The following is a 22,415-nucleotide window of genomic DNA, read 5'->3' as shown; positions in this document are numbered from 1 at the left end:
CTTCGATGTATCTATTCCTTCTTTCCTGAATTTGCTTGATGGATATTTGTGATCGGCAGCATATCAAATATTAAGTAATATAGGAGCTTAGTATCTAGTCCACTCATATCCATGAATATACTGTAGTTCCATCAGAGAGGCTGCATTAGGTTTAGAGAGCAAACCAACAACACAGTATTTATATTTTCAGTAAATATTATCTGTACTGGTCTGTGTATATCCAAGCCCAGAGTGAAACTAGTATGAGCCACTAAATACAGCATTTCTTTGTTTTTGTACTTTATTTGACTTGCATTACAGCTGCTGTTAAAGGAACGCTATTGGAGAGGAGCTTTTTATTCGCAGAATTTTAGTGTTCTCAAAATACCTTCTCAGAACAGGGAATGAAAGCAGGGAATTATCCCTGACTCTCGGCAGCACTCTTTTGAGCATTGCAACTGGCTAACACACATGCGGCAACTGAGATCAAGATTATTTTTTTAAGGACTAGATTTTGGACTCTGACCCCACCATGTCCACCCTCCATCCCTTAAAAATCCAACTACTGACCACAATACCCACCTTCCGGATCTGGACATGTGCAGAGAAAGTTTATTTGTAAGGTATAAATAAGGGAAAACTCTGACAGATGCTAAAGCAATGTCTGATTTACTGTAAAAGCGGATGTAGCCAAAGCTAATTTCCCTTGACAGGTGTTGTCTGATTACTGCTATTTGCACAGGCACCTCTGATGTGTACAACAGAAACTGTCATTTTGAAATCTGTGTTGGAGATTCAGGCCTCCATGGAGGCAACGTTCACAACCCCCAAAAGATCTGAGAGCTCCAGTGTTCTGCTTTCGTGCCTTACACCAGATTAGTTATAATTCTTGCTGTTAGAGCAGTGCCTGAGCTTCATCTTTATTTCAAAGCGAAGTTTTTTTGGCAGACACAAGTCCACTGTTTCCACAGGACCGGCTATATGCTCGCCCCACTGACTGCTGGGTAGCTGTGTGCCGCTCAGATGGCTGCTGCACAACACTGCACTACTGGCCTCAACTGTGTCCCTCATGGCTACCAGCCCAGATCTGTTCCCCAGTGAAAGCTGCAGACTTTGGAGAAGCTATGACAGCTGGTTTCACATGACCAGCTTCAGATCAGACACGAGACGCTATATGGTTCCATTTTCTCTTGCTGGATAACTCGCACCGTATTTCCAGAGTGCCACGGTTCAACTGCACTGGTGCACTCAGGATGTTTGCACAATATCAGAATCATGCATTTGACAGGGTCCTCACAGGGTGTGGTGAGTTCCTATGCCACAATACGATTTCATTATACATACGGTGCAACACTACAAAAAAAATATGAGGTCAGGCTCAGCATCCATCACACCATCATACATGTCTTAGTGTGCCATAAAAGGAGCCCTGCAAAGTATTTGGGCTCATTCAGCATGAAGGTCCACATCTCTACCCTGGATGATGGCAGTGACAGGCATCCGCAGGGCCATCTCCATCCTTGCAATTTCATCCGTTTTTCTGGATGAAGCCTGTGAGTCCTCCTTGACTCATTCATTTTTCTGATAAAACACAGATCACTGTCCCTTGTGACACTGACTACTATACATCAGCTTCACCATTTATCCCAAAAGTGATACCTCCTAGAGAGTGAAGACTTTGAAAACGGATAGATGGTTCCATATGTGACCCCAGATTCTACAAGAATAATCATCTAAGACTCAGCCCCCTGCTCTTCTGACATTGGCTAACCGGAGCTCATGTTGGACCTGAGCAGGACTCTCCCTTTATACTGTCCCAAGCCCAGCGTGTGGACATGAGTTAAGCATAATTGTATAAACATGCAAATTATTATTTTTCCTGCCTTCCTCATTTTATGATTTATTGCTCAACCACAGCTGTCAAAACATGGACTTTAATGATTGGCTCTCAAATGGGAATGTTATTAAAATGCAAGTGCAATTTAACTGAGGAGCTCAAATGGTTGAACCACAGCTCTAACCAATGTTGAGCCAGACAGCTGTTTTTCCATGGTGAAACAGGATGTTAATGACTAAAATAAATTACAAATGAGGGGCAATACACCATGACGCATTCCATCTTCACCTGGGACTGCCAGGTATCATCTCCAGAAATGATTGCTCAATTTAAAACAACTATCATTAAGTGCGTTGTAAATGTATGGAATATCATCTTTGCGGGGGCATTGCCTCTCTACTTGGATCAGCATATGATCATGAGCTCAGCTGCACACAGACCGCTTGTGTTACGTGGGTAAATCTGGAGGCCTCTGTAGAGTTGAGAGCAAATTCTGGCTTGCATACATAGAAGGATGCATTTCTTTTTCTTTTTTTTTGGTATAGACCGACATTATAGACTTTATTTAAAACATCTGTTGCCACTCCACATTACAGCAACTTAATGGCAACTCTAGCAGGAGTATTACGTGGAGCTGAAATTTCAACCTGAGCTGGAAGTCGGCACCCTCTCCCTCCATTTCCCGTCCTCTCTCCTACTATGCATAGCTACGCACACATGCTGCAACACTGTTATATGCTACTTATCATTCTGCTCTTAGATTCATTACTGGTGATGTTTATAGCACTCATCATTGCATACTAGATGGTAAGTAGGACGGTCTTCTCTGACCGAGAGACGTGATAGGCATATGTACTTGTTTATTTACAAGGCTCTTAATGGAAAGCTGCCATCTTATATCACATCTATGTGAGATTGGTCCTCTGGACCCCACCATTCTTGGTCTAATGATTGGCTTTCATGGCAAGTCCCTTGAGTCTGTACTGAGCTTGGAAGTGCTTTTTCTGCTCCGAGCACTTGGAAATCTTAAAGCAACTTATAAAATCAAACAAAAAAGAACATTTTTGTCAAGCCCCAGTTTAAACCTGCGATGTCTGTTAGTTTTCTACCTCGTTTTCTATCTTTCCCTAATTTTACTCGCACTGATTAAAATGTATACAGTGGCAAACCGAAACATTTATAAGAAAAAGTGACACACTAATTTTCATTATACATGCTTAATGCGACTCTGTATATGTTATAAGGGACAAATCCAAAGATTTCCCCAACAATTGTAGCTTCACACGTCCCTGAATGGCCTCCCACATCCTGGTCATCACTCTTGTGTTCCTGAATAATCCTAATAAACCATAAACCTGACTGACTCATTTTGTTACATGGTCTTGGTCTGGTTTTACAACAGTAAGCGTCATCGTAATGCCCCTCCAGTCACTAATACTTTCTGTTTAGATGCATTCAAATTTATTGCTTACACATACAATGGTGTGTAATGGGCTATTTTACCATACCTAAAGGAATGTTGAACACATCAGCATCCCACTGATTTTGCCTGCGGTCTTAGGTTTTACATGAGTTGGTGAACACTTTGAGCAACTAAAAAAGGTACCTGGAGTGCACACAAACAAGCTAATACATGTCAAGAGTCCAGAAACAACAGAGCCTATCTAATTATCTGCACAGCAGAGCAGCAGCTCAATAAATGCCTTCTGTTGGAGTGGACAACACGTTAAAGCCAGAAACCTAATGGTTCATTGAGAGTGAGTGATTATTCGACCTTGAGTCTTTGGCAGTTGAGACTCATTGCACCTCCACTGCAGAGACATCATACGAACACATTGGAAACAACAGACACAGACTTACTGTAATTGGCGTCATTAGAAACATCCAACTTCCAGTATTACTTGATGGGTTAGCTTGTTATGTCTGGAGTATGTGCTGCACAATACTTGATAATTTTTTTTTGTCTGTTTTGTAAAAGTGAACGCACACTGAAAACAAACAAAAAAAACCTTCTAATGTTCCAAATTCTGAACTCTTGTGAGCAGTTTTGCTGTCTTCAAGGATACTCCTAAAAATTGCTCTTGTGATCAGACATTGATAAACTGTCGAATGTCTTAAACTTTTTCAAACCCCAAGTAATTCCTCAAGACCTCTCTCCATTTTTTGCTGGTACAGGACCTAAAGAACAGGCCGACCTGTTGCCTGTACCACCATCGTCTGTTGAAACTGCCTTAATTGGCATTTCCTCTTTTGTGGCATTTCTAAACTTCACTTAGAATTCACTTGACATTTAAATGGAATCACAGTGAGTGTGTTAATTCTCACCGGAAACCCAGTGTTATTCATATCTGGACATTCAAGGACCTTTTAGAGAGAATAGGAATGGCTTGAGAAGTTGAACAAAATCACATTGTTGCTGTTAACGCTTCAGATGTTAATCTTGGAAGGCCTCACTCTCATCCAGTACCCTTTACTTCCTTCCATCCTCTGCCCAGATCTCTATCTCTGAGCTAACAGACACTGGAAACACATTAGAGAGGGAAGTCCATGAATACCAATGACTCCTCAGTCATCACACGCCAGCCTTTTTTGCTTCATATGCCATGCATGTGATATCATCTATGTGGAACCCATGAGGCTGTTTTTTTTAATAGTAACTGTTTTTTTTATGGTTAGCTCAGCATCACAGGAGAGTTTGAAGGGGTTCCAGGGGTTTACACTTTTTTTTCAGGATACGCCATTGCTCTTGACCTTGATGAGAGCACAAGTGCCTTCTCAAAGTTTACACTTGAAGTAAATCAAAAGTGGAAAGCTGACACAGGCCATGGGTCATTGTATCCTTGTTGCAGTAGCTTGAGTCGGGGGTTAGCAGGTTAACAGGGTATAGTAAACAGAATAGTTTGAGTGCTTGATAGCTACTTCAGCTCTGAAGATAATGGAGTCATTTCTCTTTGGCAACTTTTCTTTGGATTTGTCATTTTTCCCACTGTCAAGATCTGCTTGTCAAAATAAATATTTTAATGCAAGATGGCGTTTTGATGGCAAGTCTGAGACAAAAGTGAGGCACGAAAAGAAAGGAAATGGAAGTCATGAGAGGTGAATGATAAGAATTGAATAATTAGTCATTATCATGCTGAAAGCAGTTCACTGATGATCAAGAAACATTAAATTTCAACATCTCAGTCAATAACTGTGGCCATACATTCATATATGCTTCACAAAGGAGGATTTGATCAGCTCCTTGAAGATAAGGAACACTGTTACGAGCCAGTACATGCGATCATCATGCCATCGTCACACATAATTGTTAATCAGAGTGGGAAGAATACGATGCAGGGGAGGTGGCATGGCAGAGGTGACAGAAGGCTTCGTGTCTCCAACAAGGCCATTCCATAATCTCTTGGCAGTAATCGGGCAGCTTGGCTCCGGGCACAGTGAAGCTCCAGGCTACTTCTCTCCACTCCTGCAGTTTTGCATTCCATAAATAACAAGGGGCAGACGAAGGCAAAGACAATGAGCAAGTGAGGACAATGTGGCAAGGAGGCTGAAAGCCTGAATAAGAAAACAGACAGTTGGTTGTCCTGAAGACAAAAAGAGCCAAATGGTGATTTGTTGTTCAGAACAGAGGCAGATTGGGGATGAATAGTAGCGTGACATTGGGAGAACAAAAAAAGGAAAACACTGCAGGGGAGAGATAAGGCGCTTGTATAAAGGTATGGGGGGAAAGACGAGATGCTCTTTCTCACCCTGAAAAGAGATTTAAGCAAATTGTCTCACACCATTATTGCCTGTTTATGTGAGGGAATGGCAAAAAAAAAAAAAAAGAAAAATAGAAGTTTCAACGGTTCTAAGCAGTTAAAAACGTATTAGATTATAGAACACTGTCATCGTTGGCTACTAGATGATACATGTCATGTGTGTGTAAAAAGTCCAATCCTAATGCAGGATCTCGCAAGTTTCTTATGATAAATAAGGCACTGCTGTGTTGACAAGCAGTTTAAAGTTTTATATATGGAAATGAGATTCAGTCCCACAGGGGTAAAGTATGTTTAACTAAATATGGCCCTCAGTGCTGTAGGCCAATGAAGTGAGCTAATTTTATGCATCTTATATATTCTGTTGACATTTAAATAATAAATGAGCATGTTAGACCAAAAACAAAATACACAGTATAAATAATCAAGGCGGCAGCTAAGTATCTGCTGTTCCAGTGCAGGCATTTCTGTCAGACTGTCTCCCATGTTTGGATTTGGAGTTGAGAGGTTGTAGCTTGATATTCATCACTACTTAATCCATTTATATTGCATATGTAGATCCTTTGAACTCTTAGAGGACGTTTCTTACTTTACATATTAGGTGTCCTCAATATGAAACCATATCTATGAAGGGTATTATTTCCATTATCCAAATACCTCTCTTTGACCTATGAAAAGGTGTAGTACCATGGGAGGACTAAAGGAGAAGGAAGGCAGCTCGTGGAATGGAACCTTTTTTGGATGACATATTTTATTTATTCAAATACACAGGGAACATTGAGAGTATGCGTGCATAGCAGTGCTACTTTTCCACAGCCAACACAAGGTCATCCCCAGTGTTGTTTGGGTCAGTGAGCAAATTGGGTTTGAGTACGATAGCTAAGGCAGGCACCCTGCACACATATGACAGTTTGCTGAGCTTGTAAAATGTCATTCAGCGATGCCACTGGAATAATAAGTCACAGCAGATGTGTTTTTAGAAGTTTACATATAGGATTATCTTTGACAAAAAAAAGAGAGACAGCATTACATGTCATCCATGTGAGAGATAACCTGCTCAGGAAAAGAGCTCAGTAATTATAGATATAGTGCTAAGCCTCTATTTAGTAATGTCGTGACATTTAGAATAGCTCTTGTAAGGCTGTGAAGGCATATCACTGCACACACAAGATAGTGTGCGATAACTGTTTGTGATTTTTTTTGGGTTTTTTTTGCAAGTTTAAAGGGAGAATGGAGATGATAATACATGGATATTAAGCATAGTGCATATTTGATGAAAGGCCCTTATCGGAAATACTTAAAATAGATTAATTCTGCACTGGGGCACTAAATGCAATAATTTACAGCTATAATCCTCACTGACCTGAGACTTGTTATGACATTGAAAGGTATCTTGCAGAGTTTATAATAGCTCATGTTTTAACTCAGCTTTCATTACTCACTTAATGCATTTTTTTTCACGTAATAAAACCTAGTGAACAAGTGAAATGAGATGATGCAGAACTCTTTGCCATTTTGCCTTTTGTCTTACGAAAAAAGGTCGTTTTTGCCTGGTGGATTTCCACATTTAAACGTGACCATGGTATATGAGAGAATAAGTAGCCTAACATAATCTCATCTCCACTGACCACATAAATTTGAGAAAGGCATTTATGAATAAAGCATGCTTGTTCAGCAACATTAACCAAAGAGGAAGGAGAAGGATTTCCTGCCCTTCTAGTTTTAAAAGCCCAGTGCTCTCATAATGCATGCCCTATCACTCATTAAAATCCTATTGACTCACCGGCCACATCCTTTGAATTCGATCCAAAAGGAGAGAAGAAAAAAAAACGTGTTTTGTGTTCTGCTTTGTTGTTGTTTTGTAGAGGCTTGAATTATTGATGCTGTTGATATGAAATGCGTAGATAAAATATCTACCCTAACTCATAATGTATTAAATAACTTGGCCTTTTCACAGAATTCTCTCTGATCATCTCATGCTTTCTTGAAGACATGCCAGTTTACCCAGCCACACCCTGAGGATTACCTATAAATCACATGTGTTGCTGTAGCGCCATATATTACTTGGGAAACGTTTTCTGATTTACGTGCATGGGTGACATAAGTGAAGGTAGAGTGTCAGTCAGGGGCACCATTACATGGCTTTTCTCGCTTTATTCTGTGTTCTTTATTCCCATAATGACGTTTCTGTTTCTCCTGACGGCCGTTTTCTGTTGCTCTGCTTCTTGCAAAGCACCATCTAAGGAATCTATTCCGCCCGTAGCATCCTGCAATAATTACACGACAAACTGCATTCAAAGCCTAAGGTACAGGGGGTTTGGTTAGATATAGGCATGAAAAAAAAAAAAAACTTTATGGAGATATTATGGCTGAAGTGGAAACTGGCATTCTTGTGAAAATTGCATTGCGTTAATTCACAACATTTCATTTCATTTCACAGCAATAAACTAAGTCTTTATCCAAAGTTGAAAACCAAGGTTGGAAAAAGCACCTGCAAGCCGGTGGGACATTGATCAGTCATTGCGAAGTGTGCTGTTTGTTTGACTCATCCCCTCCCACAACCTCCCTCATTATGCCCTTTTTGCTCCGAGCTGACATCATTTAACTACTTTTCTGACTCTTATCAGAGGGAATCTGTCACTTGCAACTATGGTGGCTAGGGCAGAAAAATGCAATTCTATGAGTGTAGGTGTATCTGTGCTGCTGTCATGATTGGGTTCATCCCTCACATGTATGTGTGTTCAGGAAGATTTGCCCACAGTTTTTACTCTAAACACTCCGATTCTTTTATTCGCATCAGGAATATAAAAATGTGACTGTGTGACTTGAGTTGTGCTCACAGAACAAAACATTTACTCCAGCGAATGTTCTTGTAGCAGGGTCGACTGAATATTACAGCCTATATCACAATGATTAAAGCTGTATTTCATATCGGTGTGTAAGCTGCTGCTGTTTAGATAAAAGGACGACAGCAGTGTGACACCAGGCACACAAGCACTTCCATACATCAGCTCCTGGACATGCATGTTTCTATTTAAGAGGCCATGAGCAGACGCAAGATTATTTCCTAGCTTCTTTTTTTTTTACAATGCTCAGTAGATCTAGGATAGGCTGTTTAGTTCTGAGGATCTGGCTGGTACAGTGAAAGGGGAGAAGACCACAGCTTCGGGGCTGCTGGTCACTGTAGAAACACAAAAAGCTGCAAGCTTCAAGACTCCCATCGTCATACTCCATCTCCCAAATGTGAAACAGTGTTGGTGAGGGGAAAAAATGAGATTGGGGCATACAACCCAGCCCTAAATCCAAGAAATCTCATTAAAATAAAAGATCCACACAAAAGCAAATGGGAAATATGATCATTTACAATGTGTTTGTCACAGCACATGGTGATTCTGATTAGACTTTATGCTCTAATGGCTGTGCAAATCTGCTGTCTATTAATATAGCAATGGCAACGTTGCCATTTCAACACATCTTTTTTTTTTCCCAGACATTAACTTGGCTAATATATAGGCTGAGTGATTATTTTCTGCAATACATTTGATTTATGGACCACAAGAAAACAACTTAAATGCCAACATTGCAAGTTTCCCACCATTTCCTTCAGTTTGTATCTCAGTCTCTATGTAAACAGAAGTCTGGCAATAACCACCGAAGCCAAACACTAATTCTTCACTTTGTTATATTTTGTCTTGTGGGTTTTAATCCATGAAAACATAAAACATTTTAAGCTTGCGAGGATTCAAAATCTGAGCAAATAATTCTTCTTAAGGAATTATTTTGCAACATTTTCCCACACAAGTTCCCCCCCCCCCCCCATATAATTATGGATACTCCCACATTCGCACGGGCTTTTTTCATTTGTGACAAAATGTTTCCTTAAACATTTCATTGATTCAATGCATCTATTGGGAATGGCAACATACGCTGTAATTATACAAATACTAATGAATTCTAACTCTTGTCAGATGAGTTCCAACAATGCAGATTGGGCTCATCCTAATCATTTCACAGTATGTGGAGTTTTCTATGTAGTGACTGGTGGGAAAAAGGTAATGTTCCTTTTTTCCTCCCTTGCAGCAGTAATTTGTTACAATATCTGCACCTTTTTCCCTGACGCCCTATAAAATGATGTGAACTTTATCTTCAGTGTTCTGACTTTGCACACGAGTCTTTGTGAATTTCAGGTTGGCTGCCAGTGGTAGCAGCCGAAGCTTTAAACTAGCGTATTTTTTTTGTTGCATATGAATCTATAAAAGTTACAGACTGGATGGAAAGCCTCACATGACTCAGCCATTCTCTGTACCTGCAGAGGGCTCATCTTTGTGGGGGTGTATTTCCATGTGCTTCATGGTGGTATGCTGTCATATTATGCCTTTCAAAAGGTCTGGCATGTCTGCACGCACTTTGCATTTGACAGCAAGGTGCTTGTCATCTTTCTGCCTGACAAAGTCAAAGTTTCCAGCTGTTAGTAATGTGTTACTGCCCAATAGCGCAAAATTGATGCATGGAAAATATTTTGCTCATGAAAAGCTGCACAAATAGAAAAGTGCTATTTTATACACAAGTTACTGAATCCATGTAATTTTCTGTCGGGAGACTGTTGTGAATGAATTCCATTCATGCCACAACTCGTGCGTCTCGGTTACTTAGTACTCTCTTGCTGAATGTGTTGCTGTACCTCTTGGCAGGTTTGTTTCATCATCGTCCTGTAAGCTGCTGCAGTGTTACAAAGTGCATGACGCAGAATTTACCAGTGAAGCAGGTGGTGAGTGTCAATACTTGTAATGTATTTTTGTCAATTACAATGGAGGAACTAGGCTATGTAAAGGTAAGAGCAGGACTAATCATGGGCCTAGTTTATACCATTACTATTCTATTCCACTCCCCAAATCCCCTGTGAGGACTGACTCTATTAAATCTTCAACCACCCAGTTTGCCACAATGAACCAGAAATTCCATCAGTAAACCCCTGACATACTCGGTGTGCTTGGTTGTACAAGATGTGTTTGCAGGGGTATATCCTTTAGTATTGTGCAGATCTCTTCAACAGTTTCCGTCTGTGCCGTGGCATTTAAAATCCTTGAGTGAATCACATGTTCTTGTTCTGTTCTGAAGCCTTTGTACTGTGGCCTACATACTGATTCTTGAGATTTAAAGCCTCCCAAAATTATGCTGCAAAGGTCCCAGTGGGAAATATGACACTGTTTACAGGAGTGCTCCAGATATTTTATTGAACAACTATTATTCCAATCATTGTTTTCATCCCTTTCAAACAAAGTGCAGATCCCATTTTTTTTCATCACAAAATACTTTAAAAAATTATGAGGCCAGTCACAGTTGTTTTTTGGGGGGGTTTTTGGACTGTGAACATCAGCAATAAAAAGTTCAGTTATTTGTCTGGTGCTGTACAGTTCAGTCTAGATTTCTGAATATGAAGAATTTGTTGCCAAAGTTTACTAATCAAGAGCCTTGACAAGAAGGCGTACAGCTTTCAGCAACTTCATTGATAATTAATGGAACACCAATTTGTTGTTTGAGGAACTTGCCACAGCATACTTCGGCTTCTCCTGTTTGTAGCTTTTTTTTTTCTTCTTTTTTTTTTGAAAGAGCTATCCATGTTTGCAAATAATTGAATTATTTAAAGATATAAAACACGGTTTCCATTTTTAATTTCATGCAAACGAAGTTTTCTACCTTGCGGTGGGTTACATAGTGTGGCATTCATTCATCTCTCTACATGTTCATAATCAAACTCAGTTGTCAGTTGGTCTCTTTGAAATTAGTCTTAACTATATTTCAATCTTGCATTGTCTTGGTAAACTGGGGCCGGGACAAACCAGGTCTTTGATGTGTCTGCCTGCGAGGCTCCGGCACTGTAATGCATTGTCTCAGCATCAGATGTTTAGCATGACGAGCACAATACAAATTCTAACCGTGCTTTTTGCATCCCAAAAGAATTGCTTGCACTCCCTCACAGAGCCACACAGCTTTCAGGCCCATCAATTATTTAAGCGCCTGTTGCCTTCAGCAAAGATATTATGATGATGAACACAGTAAGCAGACAGGAAAAAATATAGGTCTCTATTTTTGCTGTAGTACAGTATCAGTACAAAAAGGCAAAAGGTTGACTGTAATGTGACACAATTAGAATGTTCTTATCAATAGACATAAAAACAGCATAAATATTTTCAAAGTTAGGGGAACCTTCAAACAGGGTCATTTCTGCCCCCCATCACCACCGTGATAAAATACTTCCCCTACTTTTTTCCATTTTGGCGCCGACTCCTTTTATTATGAATAAGCATGAATGTTTCAAGGCAGATAACTCCTCCAACATGCAGCAAAATAAGAACATTGTTTTTGTCTCTCATTGAATTTTTATAAGAGCACTAAAAAAAAATGAGTCTTTAATGGAGTATATAGATTACACTGCAACGTTAACCTTTTTAGAGGACAATTTAAGACCCTCCCACCGACTGCAGAGTACAATGTGAAAACTTTATCTTGCTAACATGCTAATAATGTAGCATAACATGACGGTTCACATTCTTTTATTGCTGTTAAATGGGCGCGAGAGGACATCTCAAGAGTATTATGTACTGCTGAATGTTACAACTACAGCGTGGCACCTTTTCTTCCAAGCTTTTCTTCCAACCTGCTCAAGAAAAGCCTCTTAAAAGTCAATTACACTGTCATTTTCTTGTATCACTGGTAATCTTTTTTTTCCCCCCTTAATATACAATCTGTGTACCATAATACAAGTAGGTCAATGAAATCACTTTTATATAAGATAACGTAAGATAGGGAGAGAGATTGCAGTGGCAATAAAAACCCAATCAGAAGCCTGCTGTGATTAGATACATTTAACTGATAATGGAAATCATTTTCTAATGAGGCTGACAACGAAACTTTAATGTGGGAGGATAAGGTCACAGCAAATACCAAAGCTTCTTATCATTGCGTTTTATTATTGGTGCCCCCCTGCATCTGGATTAAATATGAATGTGGAGATTATTATCAGTCGTAAAATGTAGAACTGAGACCTGAGGTCAGCGGAGGAGATGTGTCCGCTGAGACTGAGGCCACATCCGCACTAATATGCTGTGTCATCTTGGTCTTTGTGAGCAACTGCTTAGTTGGAGTGAAGTTGTTCCAGAGGAATGGTGAGATTGGCCCTGTTGAACCTAAGTGAAACACCACCTCCATGCAGCAGCAAACAGCCAAGTCCAGAATCTGAAGGTGAAGGATTTTGTTTTTTATCATCTTCTACCACGTCGATGCCTCAAGCTCTGCCTTTTGGGATTTTGTCTCTATTGCCTGTTTACTTCTTTCCCAACGCTATGGCTCAGCCTCTCCCAGTACAACTCAAATAAATGTACTTTACTTTGACTACCCCTCTATGTCTCCATACGAATATCTGTGGCACTTGTATGAACAGTTCCACCTCGTCATTGATCCAAGCAAAGAAATATTTGTTGACTGAGAAGACAAACTGCTTCCTGTTTGCACAAGCATGTCCTGTGTATGCAGATGGACATGTGCTAAGTGTTTTTGGAGAACTTCAGCGGGTTGGTTTTTTTTTCTTTTCTTTTAAAGTAACCTTATTCGTGTGCATGCAACCTAAAATGTGCATATGTTGAATGTAGCTTGTTGCAGTTCCATACCATGAAATGCAACAGTGTGAATCTTTAGCAGGAGCTTATGTCCTATGCGAATCCTTCATTTAAAGAGTGGTCTTTGTTTTGGTTTGGTTTGGTTCACATTAAAACATGGAGGTACAAGATGAGAACAGTTCTGTACTTAAGGGTACATTTCTGAAGCATCCTCCCTCAAAGGTACATTTTTAAAAGTAGAATACTGGTCTTCAAGAGGCCAGAGGAGCACTTTTTGTCAAATGAAAATTGTCTTTAAAAAGCTGCAAGCTGTATCCTTAGGTAGCCGGTGGTGCCTCTGAGTGTGTTGATAGATATAATTTGACTGTGAAGAGAAAGTGAATGGTGGAAGGTCATTTTCTGTAGCTGCCTCCTTTCATGCTGGATTCAGCAGATCCTGTTGCTCTGTGTGACTCCGTGGTGTCTCTAAACGTGGGTTAGTGTTTGTCTTTGATGGGTTTAGCATTTCACAGCAGTGTTTATCATTTCTTTTAATAAATCTCACACTTGTACCAAACTTGCACTTTGTGAGCATTTGCTGGTGTGATGTCTTCACGTTCCGTCAATCTTGAAGAAATGAAGCAGAAAGGCAGCAACGGAAGGAAGAAGCACTTGTTGTTGTTGTTGTTGTTGCTGAGCCAGGGAGAAGAAATCATGTCATGTCATTCACAGACCGTGCGAGATGCAGAGGGACAGATAATGGAACCAACCCACGCATTGGGAAAGTAACCTCAATGTCAGGTGGCTGATGTCAAAAAAAAAAATTGCGCGTTATCATGAGCTGCATCGACCAAAAGTACCTCCAGATCTGACCAGCTTAATGTTGCTGTTTAGCTGTCGCTTAGACATTGACCCTTGCACATTTAGGTGCAATTGTCAACACCGTATATATTCACATTTCCTGCTGTTTCAATGTAGAAGGGGCAAAAGCAACACTCCCGAGACGACTGTAAAGACACATAGGGGAGTGTGAGCGAGTGTGTGGGTATGGAGGCACATATAGCTGAGATTGAGCCCAGTGATAATTTAGCTGTTCTCAGCAGGTTGTCTTCAGCTAATATGGGCTGTGTGTGTGTATGTGTGTGTGTGTGTTTGGCTGTTTGCACGAGGGTGTTTGGCTGTATTTTGTTTCATAGTGAGTGTTCTGCTGACCTTGGCATCGTCAAGATTTCCTCCCAGTGGTGTCTCATCGCTCTCCTCTTCTTCTCTACCTCTTCGTCCTCTTGCCCTTACTTCCCCCAAATCTCTTCCCTGGACAGATCTATCCCTCTCCTTTTTGAAGAGGATCCAGAAAGAAAGCACCCACATCTTTCACCTGCATAATTTAACTCGCAGCTGTGATAGAAACAGAAAAGCTAGGTTACTGATTTGACTTTTAGAGTTTGAAAACTTATAGTCAATAGTTAGCCAAGCTGTGATCATTAAGACAGCTCTGAATTTCAAAAAAAAACAAAAAAACCCCAAAACAACAACATAGATAAATAAATAATGTAATTCTTCTGGCTCATGTGGTTCTGGCTAAACTATGCCAGATCTCATTATTCCAAAATATAGTAGATTGATGTATCTGATCTCAGTTTACTTTTCTGTCCAATTGAGCCTCATCAAAAATAATAAACCCATCAACGTTAAAATGGAACATGTCTGGCAACAAATAAACCAACGGCAGCATCATAAGGGTTTCTTTCCCCCTTACATCGCATTGTGGGCAGAAATTTGAAACTTGATTTGGCAAAACAACATTTTGAATTGTTACAAGATGTATTTCCAGTGTTGAAACTGTTTCAGATTGACAGTGGTAAAAGCCACTGAGGACGGTGTGTAATCTGTCCTGTTCTCCTCTCGGTCACTTTTACTGTCAAAGAATTGCCTGAGACAACAGCTCACTGACAGAAATACTTGGCTCAGGTCATTTTAATTGAGAGCATAACGTTTTATGAACACAGAGCTCCAATAGAGAGTGTTTATTTTACTCCCCCCCCCCCATTTAACATAGCACAAGGGGTTATTTTATTACAAATACAGATATGTTAGGTTAAGGCCTTTTTGGAGCAGAGGATTATTTTAAAGATCTTAAAACCACATGATATAGTGACCTCTATATTGTTTCATTCAGCTTGCCCAGGGTCAAACTCACCATGAAGAATGCTAATATGTATACTGCGTGTAGAGCAAACCGTAGAATCATTCACAGTTTATGTTTTCAGTTGTTTCCTCCAAATTATGGAAAAATGGATCAATTAGGAAGCCAAAAAAAAAAGAAACTCAATGATTTATTCAGAGACATTAAATGCGGTCAAAGCGACACCAGTAAGGTGTTAAGGTGTTGTCGGGTTCCTGGTTTCATTTGCAGCCAACCTGAACATGGAAGCATTTCACACCTCAAATTAAAGAGGGGGCAGCTTTAAGAAGGGCGAGGTGTCCATCCTCATTACAGGAGTCAGTGCTGATTTGTCTAGCATGAGCAGACCATAAAACTCAGCTCCAAAACCAGTCATAAACTGGAGATAAGAGAGGCCCAAATGAGTTCTCCTGGTTGGGTGGCTGGTCCAGACTGCTGCTCACTCACGCTGCTCGTGTCTCTCTTGTGAGAGAAGAGTTCCTCTGATACTTTGTAACTGTACCTCCATGCGCATAGGCGTACTGCTGTGACTCAGTTCCTTTGCGCTACAATGACTCACAAAGGAACAAAATGGTGTTATGAAACTTGACCGACCTGTGCAAGTTTTTTTTGAGGTTCAATTTAAGCTCCAGTGAGGTAGATGTATAAAAAAACAAAAGTGGCTTTTATAACTTTAGGTCACAAATAATGATCAAAAGATACACTTAGTTGGAACTGTGGGTGAAAACTTGGATGGAACACCTCTCTTACTGCACTCCAGTCTGCCTCCTTTCATTAACTATATATGAAGCCGTCCTTTTTGTGCTCATATTCTTGACAGTCGAGAGAGCGCATGTCCCTTGATCCAAGTACAGCCTGAAGACTTCGACTATACCGTACACTCCAGATAATGACTATTAATGGAACTTTGATGGGACAGTATGATACACACTCCAACTACGTCAGCAGTATGTTGCTCAGATCAATCGGCCTGACAGGATATCATCCCTTACATTTTTTTTGTTTTTTTAATGGGGACTTCAATTACTCGTCAAGCTCACTTAACTTAAATCGTGCAAAGCTAACATTAAATGCTGAGTAAATACAGTTTCCTGTCTTATCATTTCCAGGGATGAGTTATATAAAGTCAAGGATTTCCATTTGTGCATCCGGCTGATGCTCTTATCCAGTATGACATTGAGCACAATGACTGGATGACACAAGCTCCCTGCGTGCTGACATGTGTTGCCAAATATTTCTGATGCGTCTGTCTTATGGAATAACACAAATCATTCATATTTGGTGTCCTCACGGAAGTCTTCTCTCTTTGCATTTCAGACTGAATCTGTGTAGGCACCTATCTCGTCCCCACTTCTGACAGAAAGCAGACATGCTCTATGCCTCTGTCCCAATATGGTAAGTTAATCCTTTTTATGTCACTATTAGCATGAATAAATGTGTTTCTCAGGGGAATAAACAGTAGGGCATCACGCATGACTTCTTATAGATATTGGTAGCCTGCACGTGGCTATGACGAGTCTCTGTGCTATAAATAGACTGCTTAGAAGAAGAGAGATGTTAAAAATAAGAAAAGCTGATGATTACGTGATGATTACCCTCTTTGCCCTTCGCTTGTTGTTTATCTTCATGTTTTGCAAGGACGGGAGAGATTCAGACAATATGGAATTGTGGTTTGATTGAAATAGCTTCTGGCACTGATGCACAGTGTCAGATTCCTTTTTGAAGATGGTAGTTCCATACAAATGCACTGCAGGTACATTGATAGCTGTTGAATCCGTGGGTGGCTTTGCAAAATATGTCGACAGAACGCATTGTTCCTTTCACATACATCTTACATGAATCCGCTCACATTCAGAGCAGATTGAAAATAAGATTACCTTTGACATCGTTCGGTATGCCATCATTGTAAAGGTAATATGTAATAAAGATTCAGTGAGTGTAGACTTTTGACTGTTTATGTACTCTTGTAGATCCCTTTTGAATACAGTGATCACAACTTGTGTTCAAAGGGATCTACAATAGTACATAAAGAGTCAAAAGTCTACACTCACTTAATCTGTATTCCATACTCTGTAGTAAAGCTGTATATAAAAATGTATGCTGGATAGTATTGATTCATCATTATACAGAACAGTCAATGGAAGGTAGGTTTTTTTTTTTTTTTTAAGTGTTCTTGTGACATCTTTGTAAAATTATACACATTGATACAGGGATCCACATAATTGGTTTTTCCACACATCAAAATGGAGAAACAAACACTCGTGCGCCTGAAGCTCAACGTGGACACAAGTGTTGGTCGGATAGCCGCCCAGGGGGCATAAATCCAGACTTTTTAAAGCTGTTCTCCTTCACCACCTCTTGATACTGTGTTAAACATGACACGAGTAACACGCAGGTCCATGCCAGCTACTGAGCTCATTCAGCAGCAAATTGTACTGGCGGTGTCAAGACCGGAACACGGCACAGTGGAGCAGAAAGTATTGAAGCATGTGGGAGAGCCAATATTGAGAATCAATAGTTAACTAATTTCTAAAATATGTAAGGATATGGAAGTCATCACCAATGCCATGAGAAGGTTGTTTTTTGGGGTTTTTTTTTGATGACCAGTGGAAGTAATCAAACAGGGTGGAAATGTTGCCTGAGGTTTATGGGTATCTTGTAAAACCTGAAAGCTCTGAGGAGGGAGACGAGATGGGAGCAGACCTGTTACTAGCCTGCAGATACTGGTGGTGTGGGGACAGTAAAAATGATCTATTTCAACTATAACTTTTCAGCAGCTTGTGAGTCTTCTAAGACGTATGAAATGCTGAGTTTGGAACAGAAAATGCGAGCGCAAATGATAATTTACCCAACACCTCTGAAAGAAAAAAAACAAAACATTATTTTCATAGTAGTCTTGCTTGTTCTGCTGGCATATTTAGGTTAGATTAGTCAAACGCAAAACAAGAGAATGAAAGATGCATACATCATACCATACACCAAGGTCAAAAATTTGCTCAAAATATATTTCCTCCAAACATTAGGAGACCCATTTGGTGCCAGTTCTCCAAAATTGTGAATGAGACCACATTTGAAATCGATTGTTCACTCTTTGACAGTATCCTGGCTGATGTGTTCATGTTGAATTTATCAGTTAGAGACCAAATTAATGCAACAGAACAACATTGTCTGTAACTGCTGGGTCTATTTTTGTGGTTGTGCCACCACTTATCCGAAGTGAGTGACCTGTTCTCAGGCTTTTTGACAATGTGTTTATTTTCAGAAGTGCATTTAGATGAACACGATAGTAAATCCTGCAGCATGAACCTGTTTATAAGAGAGCAGTGCTGGTGGGCATGATATATAAAAGTGAATACTAATCTACATATACTGCATTGCGGTTAAGCCTCAGCAATATGTGCTTCACAGTAATCAAAATGTTGTAAAAATGTGTGTTTAGTTTCACCTAAATAGGCTGTAGCCTGTTCATTCTGTTTTCTATATTACTCTATGGTGCAGTCCTTTCGTCTGGAGTGATTTTTTTTTTTTTTTAAAGCCAAGCATTTCCAAAAAAATTATCTTACAATACATTTCGCACATGTAGTGGACTTGAAGTTCCCTCAAGGGGTTCCTTAGATACCGCGTTCACAAGAATGGGGCAGACGCGAGCTCACAATGACTGCGACCTTTGATCACCAAAATCTTTCAAATTTGTTGTTTTGGGTTTTTTTTTTATTTCCCTCAAGCGTTCAGGAGACATTGTGTTAATAAGAATGAGCCTGCTTGTGATCCTCCGTTGTGCTGAATGGAGTCATAAACAAAGCTCATGTAAATTAACCAAACATACAACCATGTTGGTTTCGATGCGGTGAATAACTGTAAGTGAATATGATGAAGTATATTTTACTCTGAACTGATTCAGTCTAGATCCTTGAAAATGACAGGGTCTTTCACAGTGCAGTACAAATCTCTGTGGCTCGTCTTGTAGACACTGTTAGAATTCACACAGTAACTCTGAGTTTGGTCTCAGTACTCCATGTCCTGATGTTTGTACGGACAACCTGAAAATATTGCCTCCAGCCATGTCTGTCGCAGGCGCAGAGGCATAAAAATAACTGGCCTTACTCTGATCAGGCGGGACCAATAGAGCTCCGGATGATAAATGGTGTAAATGCTGACTGGGTCTTCAGGACGAACAGAAATTGTACATTTTATATTAAAAGAGGTGAGGGGAGCATTATTGGCGAGTACGAGAGCAACCATAGCTAACCTCCCTGTTATTGTGGATGAAGGCACCTCGTTAAGCAAGAAATTTCATCTTGTGTACCTCACAACATCCACTGATAGTTCAGAGCTGTTGACCTTCTTCTTAGATCTTCTTGAGCTAAAGAATATAATAGCGAGTAGAATCACTAGTGAACTACTCAAACGTTTGCTGAAACCTGGTTTTGATGATGCTGTTCTAAAAGAACATGTCTGCCTCTGCAATAGTAAGCGGGAAAAAAAATGATGTGTACTCAACATTGAAAAGTAAGTTCCCCGGCTCATAAGCAGGGTGACTTGTCTGTATCTGATGCAGTGACTTCACAGCATCCTTTGACAAATTACTCGATCTGTATCATCAGTCCCCAATGAACCCAAGAAAGCTTGCCGCTGTCGTCTCTGAAGTAGGTAGTGTGTTTCAGAGGGATCGGTCTGTTCTTTTGGAAAAAAAGTGCATAGTCTCATATTTCAGAACAACAGACACTGTTTGGACAATTTACACTGAATTCAATCACTTTGCAGCTGCACGTAAAGATGAAATGGAGTAAACAATGTATTTATGAAGGTTCAAAAACTACACCGCAGTCGCTTAAAACCGGAGGCTCTGTCGTCCAGAGACATTAGACTGTCTGTCTCAATCCATCAATCAAATAAAAAGGCAATTAGATATTTTCAATTCAGAGAGCAGGAACCCAGACAGTGGTCCATTTTAAACTGTTATTGAATGGAGGGTCTCTTACTTTAATGAACCTTGAGTGCTGTTCCTCAGTTACTTTGGATAAATGTAAGTGAATGTAAATGTAACTGCAGACAAAGGACAACACACCAACATGAAATCAAATCCTGGCCCGAGGATTTAAATCTTTCTACCGTTGATCACCCCGCCGTTGTCAAAGGGTTTTTTGTTTTGTTTTGTTTTTTTTGGTCAAATATCGACTGTGTTTTTTCCAGCCAATGTGGTACAGAAATGTTTGTGGCACCATCGAAGCATGCGCAATTAAGCCATGGCGTTATTATAAAGATAATTGTGTGTCAGGTTTTAATGTATTCTTTTGTCATGTGTTATCTTTAATTATTGTATGGCACAGCGAGTGTGTCTGGGAAGAGCACTCAGTTCCCACCAAGGGCAATTTTTCCTCATGCTTTCAATATTTTTTCTTTTAGTTTTTGTGAATCTTAAGTTGTCTTGCACCACCACTTTACCTATCATGTCAAGGTAGGTAGGTAGGTAGGTAGATAGTTTCAAGAAAGATCATTTATAATGCTGTAGCTCAGATGTCACCAGTCAGAAACCGGACTGAATCATGAAAGTTTGCACGTTCTGTGGTGATTCTGCTGTCTGCCAATGCACAAGCTGTCCTATCCTTCTTACACTGTACCATTTTAATAAGTGAAGATTGTGTCTCAAATACTGCTTGTAAAAAAAAAAAAAAAAAAAGTTTAATGCCTGTTAACATCAGAAATGTATGAGGTGATTTAAGAGGATTTAGAGTAATTGTTTGATTTTATATCCGTTTGTTTGCTTACCTGCAAACAAACAGATATAAATACACACACACACACACACACACAAGTGACTGCAACATGTTAAAATTCTGAGCATATCCTTAGAGCCCAACCCTAACATCAAATTTGTTACCATGCACTCACTGGATACTTGCTCGAGCAAACTTGATACTTGCATTTGAGTCTCTCGCTTTCAACACATCATCACTTTCTAACCTCAATCCCACCAGGGGCCCAGCAGCAGCTATAAAGCATGAATTGCTAGATCAGAGGCTCTTCCGGTAAAATGACAGTCAGCATCCTCACACCGTTGGTTTGAGGAAGTAGCAAAGCATGAAAGAGTGAATTAAACGGCATGCAGCACTGATATAGGATTGGGCTTTGCATTGCCACCTAACCGCAGCAGACGTGGCATGAGGGGAAAAGAGGAAGGCAGAAACAAAGGATACCGTGGAAGAAGAGATGGAAAGATGCTGCAGGCCAGATAAAGTTGTCAAAAGAAGTTAAGCTCAGAGATGTCCAACCGCCAACTTTAAGAAGCAGTAAAGATGTCTGCAATTGTTGAATTACATATTGGCATTTTTAATGTATTTTGAGTGTTGTTTATTTTATGTTGTGCCACTAGACAGCAGTGATCAAAATTGGATTTAAGTGATGAGAGGGTAGTTTGTTAAGACCATGTTGGAGGGACTGACAATAGATCTCAGCAGTAACTTAAGAGTGAATGTGCAAAAGAAGAGATCAATCTTATTGATCTGATAAGGCAGAATTACGGCTTGTGCTTTTCTTTTCTCCTCCAGACGTTAGAGCTGTACATCCCTGCTGCTGCAGTTCTTCTCACTGTAAGAGAGTGTAACACAGTTCTGTTGCCTCTTTGGTTCGAGCTGAATGTGTAGAGTAAAGCATACACCTAAACATAACAACAGCGAGGTGCGTCAGACACAGAGGAGATGCAGTCTTTGTTGTAGCTTTTGAAATCATTCCGAGACGCACTCCTGTGTGCCTGTTAACTCTGTAGCATCCACCTGAGCAAATCTATCTCTGCATAGATTAAGGAAGACTAGCTCAACCTCTGTAGTGTTAGCACTGCATCAAGATGGAAACTGATTGGCAATCATTTTTCATGAGCAATCATTCATTCTCTGTCGTTCTGAGACCACATGCACGTTTTAACAAGGACAAAATCCCTGACATTTGATTGGCTGTGCAGTGTTCTGGGAGAGAAGCCTGTAAATCATTTGGATATTCAACATCAAGATGAATACCTCTTATGTAGTGCTGAATATCAGCTGTGGACACTTTTTTTACATTCCTCACAC

At 40.1% G+C, this 22,415-nt stretch overlaps 1 protein-coding gene across 5 annotated transcripts in view; it reads left to right on the top strand.

Moving 5' to 3' along the window:
- The window catches only part of lingo2 (leucine rich repeat and Ig domain containing 2), a 196,531-nt gene that overhangs the window by 19,501 nt on the left and 154,615 nt on the right, over positions 1-22,415 (top strand). For all 5 annotated transcript variants that reach the window (XR_015118949.1, XM_086222135.1, XM_086222133.1 and 2 more), the window contains exon 2: positions 16,666-16,743. The gene's annotated coding sequence lies outside the window, so the exon portion shown is untranslated. The remainder of the gene's footprint in view (positions 1-16,665; positions 16,744-22,415) is intronic.

Source organism: Aulostomus chinensis, chromosome 13, assembly GCF_037954235.1.
Source record: "Aulostomus chinensis isolate RoL2024-O1b breed Wild chromosome 13, RoL_Achi_v1.0, whole genome shotgun sequence".
In the NCBI taxonomy this organism is placed as follows: Eukaryota; Metazoa; Chordata; class Actinopteri; order Syngnathiformes; family Aulostomidae; genus Aulostomus; species Aulostomus chinensis.
Note: the sequence above shows the minus strand (reverse complement) of the source record. Positions and strands in the feature narration are given on the sequence as shown.